The sequence below is a fragment of the Triticum dicoccoides genome, chromosome 2B (genome assembly GCF_002162155.2).
Source record: "Triticum dicoccoides isolate Atlit2015 ecotype Zavitan chromosome 2B, WEW_v2.0, whole genome shotgun sequence".
In the NCBI taxonomy this organism is placed as follows: domain Eukaryota; kingdom Viridiplantae; phylum Streptophyta; class Magnoliopsida; order Poales; family Poaceae; genus Triticum; species Triticum dicoccoides.
This window is the reverse complement of record NC_041383.1, coordinates 794,167,194-794,176,058: the sequence shown is the minus strand read 5'-3', so window position 1 is coordinate 794,176,058 and position 8,865 is coordinate 794,167,194.

Sequence of the window (8,865 nt, the reverse complement as noted above, 5' to 3'; positions counted from 1 at the left end):
TCCATCGCCGGCGCCAGCGGCAGGCACGTCGCATTACAGCTTCCGCCGCCGGCAAGACTCACAGATCACAGCACATGTGTTGCACTGCAACTCCGTCGCCCCGCAAGGACAGGGCATCACGCGTATGCTTCCAGCCGCAGGATCAGGTGGCACGACTCAGCTCCCATGTCTACACCACAGAACAGCTCCCATGGCAGCACCGATGGCGTCTAGTGACGCTTCATTGCAACCTCGCCGAAGCTTCCAACGAGGGCTGCGACGCTTCACCGCAACCTCGCCAGAGCTCCAACGACTGCCACGACACTTCATTGCAACCTCGCCGTAGCTCCAACGATTGCCACAATGCTTCGTTGCAACCTCGCTGGAGCTCCAATGACCACCGTGACGCTTCACTGCAGCTTCAACGATGCTTTCATTGCAACCTCGTCGGAGCTTCAACGACCATCGCGGCCCTTCACTGCATCTCTGATGGCGCTTCATTGCAGCCTCGTTGGTGCTTCAATGCAGCACCGACGACCCGCCAACACCGACACAACGGTATTCCACCGCCGCACCCGATGGGAGCCGGCGAAGCTTCACTGCAGCACAACTTGACGGTGACAAGGTGCTGCGACGAATCACGCGGTGGCAACAAAGATGCTGCGATGCAGCACGCGGTGGCAAACGGGCTCTGGCCGCCTGATGTTGTGATGTTCCTCTCCTCAACCTCCCATTGCAGCATGTGCGGTGAGTGGCCACCGGCCTCCAACATCGTCGTCGTCTGCAGCTCCGATGGCCACTACCACGCAGCCACGCGGGATCTCGCGCCACCGCCCACAACATGCGCACCATCGCTCCCCCCGCAGTTATGGCTCCTCGTCGAGTGGCAGCCATCGTAGCGCGGCGGCGCCTGATACGTCCATTTTTCATCATGCTTTTATATTGATATTTATTGCATTATGAGATGTTATTACACGTTATATCACAATACTTATGCTTATTCTTTCTTATTTTATAAGGTTTACATGAAGAGGGAGAATGCCGGCAGCTGGAATTTTGGACTGAAAAAGGAGCAAATATTACAGACCTATTCTGCACAACTCCCAAAGTCCTGAAACTTCACGGAGAATAGTTTTGGAATATATAAAAAATATAGGACGAAGAAAGCACCAGAGGGGGCCACCTGCCATCCACAAGGGTGGAGGGCGCGCCCTAGGGTAAGGCGCGCCCTCCGTCCTTGTGGGCCCCCTGGCAGGCCCCCGACGCCCATCTTCTACTATAAGTATCATGGTTTTTGTTCAAGTTCAAATTTGAACTAAAACCACTGCACTTATTTTGGAACAGAGGGGTTACAAGTTATCAATCAAGGGACTCTTGTTTGTATCTCCCAGTCCTAGCCTACAATTAGCCTATATCAAAGATGACAAGAAGTCACATGTAAAACCAAGGAGGACCAATTTCCAAAGAGGACCAATTTGCGAAAAAAATAGCCTACAATTAGCTGAAACCCATGCACACGAATGAACCATATGGTTGCGAGCTAGTATCAGACTTCTCTAAGAGTGGTCACTGATGTATCCAACAAACAGGTGAATATGTCATAATCGGGTGAATGTATGAAATGTTCATCATTTACAGCATGGCCGAACAAAAGGGATGATTCAGGAATCAGGATGAACATAAAGCACAGAAAGAAACCATCCGCAGCAAAAAACAGCAGAAGAATCTCCATCCATCAGTCATACACTAGTACGCGTTGGTGCTAGACAAATGGTTTTTAACCCCTTTCCGCGATGGCATATGAAACCGTCACCTAGTGAGTGTGGGCGATAGGGAGTCCTTCCCACACGATCCAAAAACCGTCGGGGATATGCCCTCCTGGCACACACACTCGGCAAAATGAGGTTGTGTGAGACCGGCGAGCGGGCAAATACGGATATACGTACAGTAGTGCTCCAAAAATACAATTATTCAGGCGAAATATTTTCCGGTCGTAAGTACATCCCACACAGTCAGTCCCGGCTAAACATTTTCATTCGTATATACATCCCATATAGTCGCTCTAAGGAAAACATTTCCATTTGCAGGTACATCACACACAATTTTCCCCGTTAAATCGTTTGTAATAGCGTTGACATCACACACAATATTAACAATTTTATGGTTTGCGTTATTGAATGCATCACACACAGTTTTTATGTGGTAAACATTTGTGGAAGGTGGCCTAACGCAAACAGTTTGGAAGAGAATGTCGTGTGTGATTGTTCATCGATCCAACACGGTTTATTCCTAAAAACTGTGTGCATTGCCTTAGGTCATCGCCCACGATATTTTCTCAATAACCGTTTGCAATAGCAAAAACCAATTAGCATGCTAATTCGCCATTAGCAGGCTAATTGCCCTATTATTAATAATCCATTTATTAATCTAATTGACATTCATATTAAACACATAATATATTTCATTCCCATATTAAGGAAGTAGGATTTCATAATTGAAATACATCAAAGTACAATATGATATAGTTTCAGCACTCAGCTACCCTATTACACAACTGCACCAGCATCAAGTTTCACATGCAACATCTAGAACCTTTTGAAATTAGCTTCATAGATGGTACATAGGCAGATGCATCTCATCTGAAAAACTGCTGAAGCGGAAGACGAATATTGAGCCTTCATTCGTGTTGAAGGTCTTTGCAACTTTAGGCTAGTGCATGTGGATGATTGATCGTCCATCCTTCGTCCTCTTCAGAAACACTTCAATATTGAACCGTGGGTGTTGTATGAAAACTTTCCTCACCTCCTGAACATAGAGGTGGTTTGAGAGGTAATCATCAGTGAACTGCTTTGGAAAGGCCTGAAAACAAGGATGTGCATAAATATCTTCTCTATATTAGAAATGGGGCAAAGGGATAAAAAAGGCAAGGTATAATAGTTAGTACCATCTTGTAAACCTCAGTGCTTCCCATTATTTCCCTCCAACACATATAAGGTAGTATAGTGGTATAGAAAATATGTTGATGAAAAATAATCACATTGCAGATACATCAGATTAATTCAAGCCACATGGAAAACCCATTTATCCAAACCAATCATGATTAAAAACTAGGAAATATAACACTTGTATATGTTTCTCATGTATTAAGTGCAACCAAATTCAATTTATTGCCCGCATTGTATACAATAACACAATGCAGCCATAATAATTGAACATCACATTGCAGAATTGAACCAAACAGTTAACTAAACACCACAACAAATGAACCAAATGTTAACTGAGCACCACATTGCACAATATAACATACTCCTAATAGAAGATCAGACAGTTAACCAAACCAAGCATGCTTAACAACTTAGAAATATAACAATTGTATTTGTTTCTCATGTATTTAGTACAGCCAAATTCGATTTATTTCTCACATGGTATACAATAACAGAATGCACACACAACAATTGAACATCGCATTGCAGAATTGAACCAAATAGTTAACTAAACACCACAACAAATGAACCAAATGTTAATTGAACACCACATTGCACAATATAACATACTCCTAATAGAAGATCAGACAGTTAACCAAACCAAACATGCTTGACAACTTGGAAAATTGCACCCTAAAGAATTGAACATCACATTTGCAGAATTGAACCAACAGTTAACTGAACACCACATTGCACGGCATATAGAACATATACACTAGAGCAGAAGATTGTGTGGTAAAAGTAGATAGCACAATTCACTAGAATTTGTTAAGGAAAGGCAGTAGCTAGCAAATTGAACATGAGTCCTTATAGTGAGCTAATAAGACAAGCTACTCATTGTCGGAGATATCGATGACGATTGGCTCCTTGGACATGGAAGAGGGCGAGGCCTTCGCATCGTGGGTGCCCTCGTCATAGTGATGAGTTGCCTAAGCCGCTCCAGGCACCAACCTGCTGGCTCTCAAGATGAGGTAAGCATGTGCACGCTGAGAAAACACCTCATAGTCTTTGTCGAAGGCACCGACGGTGGCCTCGAGAAAACGCCATGAACTGTCGTTTAAAGCAGCCAACCACGTCGCGGCATCGGCGCGTGAGGCGTCGATGGTGGCCTCGACGGCGAGGTGCTTCTCCAAAATCTGGGGGTCGGCACAAATGGCAGCCATTGCGACCTCATTCGCGCATGCGGCCACGATTTGCTTCTCCGCTGCCAAATGCTCCTTGAGATCCTGGCTATACTGCATGCACCATGGCTTAGGGCGGTGCTTTGGTGGAGGGGTCGGTGATTTGGGTGGAAGGTGTCGTGCTTGTGCCGACGTTGGGGCATGTGGGATGTGGAAGGAGGAGGAGGATGGGGGTCGGGTGTGGATTACCTGCCTGGATAGGCGGGGCCGAGCAGCGTGAAGGAGGGTCGCCGGCGAGGGGGGCGGCGCTGCAAGCAAGGAGTGAAGGTTTCAACTTGGAAAGGAAGGCGGAAACAGGGGAAATGTGGTTTTTGGTAAGGGGGAGGGGCGGGGAGGTAGATATTTCCATGAAAGCCGAAAATTTGGAATCGCTTCAGTGAAAAAACTGGCGCGCAAAGTGTCATCAGACACGGTCCCTTATTCAGAACTGTGTACGATATGTGAACATCACAAACGATTCAGATAAATTAACCCGTGTGTGATGAGTTTGAACGTCAAAAATTTTGGTTCCAATTTCCCTGTAGCCAACGCACCTTCTCGTGTAAGCCATAGGCTTACTATACACCAGCAGTGCTCCAGGATATTTTGTACTGCATCTCACATGGTTGGTGATAATAAACTGTGTGGGATCTACTTGATTTTTCATCTTGATTTGAATTACATAATGGGGTCACTTCTGAAAATGATGGTGTTTGAATTGCTAGAACTTCTATCTGTAGTGAACATGCAACTATAGGTGTGTCGTCAAAAAATTTGGAATTATTCAGGGTTCATTTGGACATTTTTATATGGTAACTTGGTTTTCTAGGCATTTCAGGTGCACAGTTCAAAATTAAACCACATGCACATGCTCTGGTGCACCAAAATGGGTTGTAAAATGATATATGTGTCCATGGGTTGATGCTTACGTATTCAAGAAATGGGGATGAATTTCAAACACCACGGCACCGTGGCTCTCCGGCAAACGTTGAGGTGCTTGCTTTTGTAATTCTAGTAAATACAAAACTCATCTGAAATTCATGAACCTTGGCATGCTATCATGGAATGGCATCGAGATGCCGGGGTAAAAAAATATTGTCCCATTCGGGCCAGGTTATGGTATAAGCTTCTCGCAAACCAGAGCTTCTCTCACAACAAGCATGATGATTTCAGTAGGGAACGTTTCACCTATCTGGACGAAACGATATCCGTTGCCTCTTCTCGATTTCAATTTTTTTCCTAGTGTCAACATAGAATAACAGGAGTGTTGTGTCAATTTTTGGGATTTTTCGGGGTTCGCTTGGACATTTTTATACATTAACTAAGTTTTGTATGCACTCATGTGCATAGTTCAAATTTGAACTACATGCAGATGCTCTAATGCATATAAATTAGTTGAAAATTCAAATATGTGTCCTTGGTTGCATGCTTATTAGGTCCCATGCAAGAAATGGGAACGAATGTCAAACACCTTGCCACTGTCACTCGGCGCAAACATTGAGATACATGGTTTTTAAATTCTAGTAAATCCAAAGTTCGTCTGAAATTTATGAAACTTGGCATATGCTGTCATGGAGCGGCATCAACATACCGTGGTAATTTTTTTGTCCCATTTGGGGCAGGTTTGGGGATATGCTTCTCACAAACGAGAGCTTCTCACAACAAGCCCGACGGTTTCGCTAGGGAACGTTTCACCTTTCTGGACGAAACAATATCCATTGCCTCTTCTTTATTTCAATTTTTTTCCTAGTGTCAACATAGAACAACATGAGTGTTGTGTCAATTTTTCGGATTTTGGGGGGTTCGCTTGGACATTTTTATACATTAACTGAGTTTCTATGCATTCATATGCATTATTCAAATGTGAACTACAGACACATGCTCTAGTGCATATAAATTGGTTGAAAATTCAAATATGTCTCCTTGGTTGCATGCTTAATTAGGTCCCATGCAAGAAATGAGAATGAATGTCAAACACCCTGCCACCGTCACTCGGCCGCACACATTGAGATACCTGGTTTTTAAATTTTAGTAAATGCTAAACTCCTTTGAAATTCATGAAACTTGGCATGCTATCGTGGAGCGGCATCAACATGTCATGGTAATTTTTTTGTCCCATTTGGGGCAGCTTTGGGGATATGCTTCTCACAAACCAGAGCTTCTCACAACAAGCCTGATGGTTTCGGTAGGGAACGTCCCACCTTTGGGGCGAAACGATATCCGCTGCCTCTTATTGCTTTCAAAAAATTTCTAGTGCCAACATAGAACAACACGCGTGTTGTGTCAATTTTTGGGATTTTTTGGGGTTCGTTTGGACATTTTTCTACATTAACTGAGTTTTCTATGCATTCATGTGCATAATTCAAATTTGAACTACATGCACATGCTCTAATGCATATAAATTGGTTGAAAATTCAAATCTGTGTCCTTGGTTGCATGCTTAGGTCCCATGCAAGAAATGGGAACGAATGTCAAACACCCTGCCACCATCACTCGGCCGCAGACATTGAGATTCCTTGTTTTTAAATTCTAGTAAATCCAAAACTTGTCTGAAATTCATGAAACTTGGCATGCTATCCTGGAGCGGATCAACATGCCGTGGTAATTTTTTTGTCCCATTTGGAGCAGGTTTGGGGATATGCTTCTGACAAACCAAAGCTTCTCACAACAAGCCTGATGGTTTCGGCAGGGAACGTCCCACCTTTGGGATGAAACGATATCCGCTGCTTCTTATTGCTTTCAAAAAAAATCTAGTGTCAATAGAGAACAACTTGAGTGTTGTGTCAATTTTTGGGATTTTTCGGGGTTCATTTGGACATTTTTATGCATTAATTGAGTTTTCGAGGCATTTATGTGCATAATTCAAGTTTGAACTACATGCACATGCTCCAATGCATATAAATTGGTTGGAAAATCAAATCTGTGTCCTTGGGTGCAGGCTTAGGTCCCATGCAAGAAATGGAAATGAATTTCAAACACCAGGGCACCATTGATTGCCGGCAAAACATTTGAGATACATTGTTTTTAAATTTTGGTAAATCCAAAACTCGTCTGAAATTCATGAAACTTGGCATGCTATCATGGAATGGCACCCGATATGTTGTGGTGTTTTTGGTGTCCATTTTGAGAGAAGGCGCACTCGAATAACACCTAACACAGGCATTTTGAAACAAATAGCTGCCACTTTAATATCTCAAACATTTGTATAATTCAAATCGTGTGCATTTTGTTAACCATTTACGTGACACAACGTGTCTTGGTTTTAATGGCTATAGGAGGTGCCAGGCGGATAGCTGCTTGACTAAACGGGAGGCATGCGAGTGCAGTCAAGTGCGCAGGCTGACCGAGAGGCTCACCGGGAAGCGTGCGAGTTGTTCAATGCAGGATTTGTGCATCTCTTCAACGCAAACGGTTTAAACTGAATATAGTATGTGATACGTCTCCAACGTATCTATAATTTTTGATTATTCCATGTTCTATTATCAATCTTGGATGTTTTATAATAAATTTATAATCATTTTATATCATTTTTTGGTACTAACCTATTGACATAGTGCCAAGTGCCTGTTGCTGTTTTCTGCATGTTTTTTTACATCGCAGGAAATCAATATCAGAGTGAGTCCAAATGCCACGCCAATTTATGATGATTTTTTATGGACCAAAAGGAAGAAGATGGGCCCTGGTTGCACCTGGGGGGAGTCCCGCGGAGGGGACAACCCACCAGGGCGCGCTAGGACGCCCATGCACCCTGGTGGGTTGTGCCCACCTCGGGTGCCCCCAGACCGCCTCTTTGCTCTAAAAATACCCTAATATTCCAGAAACCCTAGGGGAGTCGATGAAATATTCATCCAGCTACCGTAGAATCCAGAATCACCAGATCCAATCTAGACACCATCACGGAGGGGTTCACCACTTCCATTGGTGCCTCTCCGATGATGCGTGAGTAGTTCTTTGTAGACATCCAGGTCCGTAGTTAGTAGCTAAATGGCTCCCTCTCTCTCTCTCTTGATTATCAATACAATGTCTCTTGGAGATCCATATGATGTAAGTCTTTTGGCGGTGTGTTTGTTGGAATCCGATGAACTTCGAGTTTATGATCACTTATATGATTTTATATCCATGAAAGTTACTTGAGTTTCTTTGATCTCTTATATGCGTGATCTCTTATAGCCTCGTATTTCTTCTCCGATATTTGGGTTTTGTTTGGCCAACTTGATCTATTTATCTTGCAATGGGAAGAGGTGCCCGGTAGTGGGTTCGATCTTACGGTGCTTGATCCCATTGACAGAAAGGGAACCAACACGTATGTATCGTTGCTACAAAGGATAAAAAGATGAGATCCATATCTGCCGCAATAGATAAACGGATCTCATCTACATCATGTCACCGTTCTTATTGCATTACTCCATTTTCTCATGAACTTAATACACTAGATGCATGCTGGATAGCGGTCAATGTGTGGAGTAATAGTAGTAGATGCAGGTAGTAGTCGGTCTACTAATCTTGGACGTGATGCCTATGTAATGATCATTGCCTAGATATCGTCATAATTATTTGAAGTTCGATCAATTTCCCAATAGTAATTTGTTCACCCACCGTTTGCTATCTTTCTTGAGAGAAGCCACTAGTGAAACCTACGGCCCCCGGGTCTTCTTTCTCATATATTTGCCTTGCAATCTAATTTTTCCTTGCATTTATTTTTAGATCTATTAAATCAAAAATATAAAAATACCTTGCTGCAA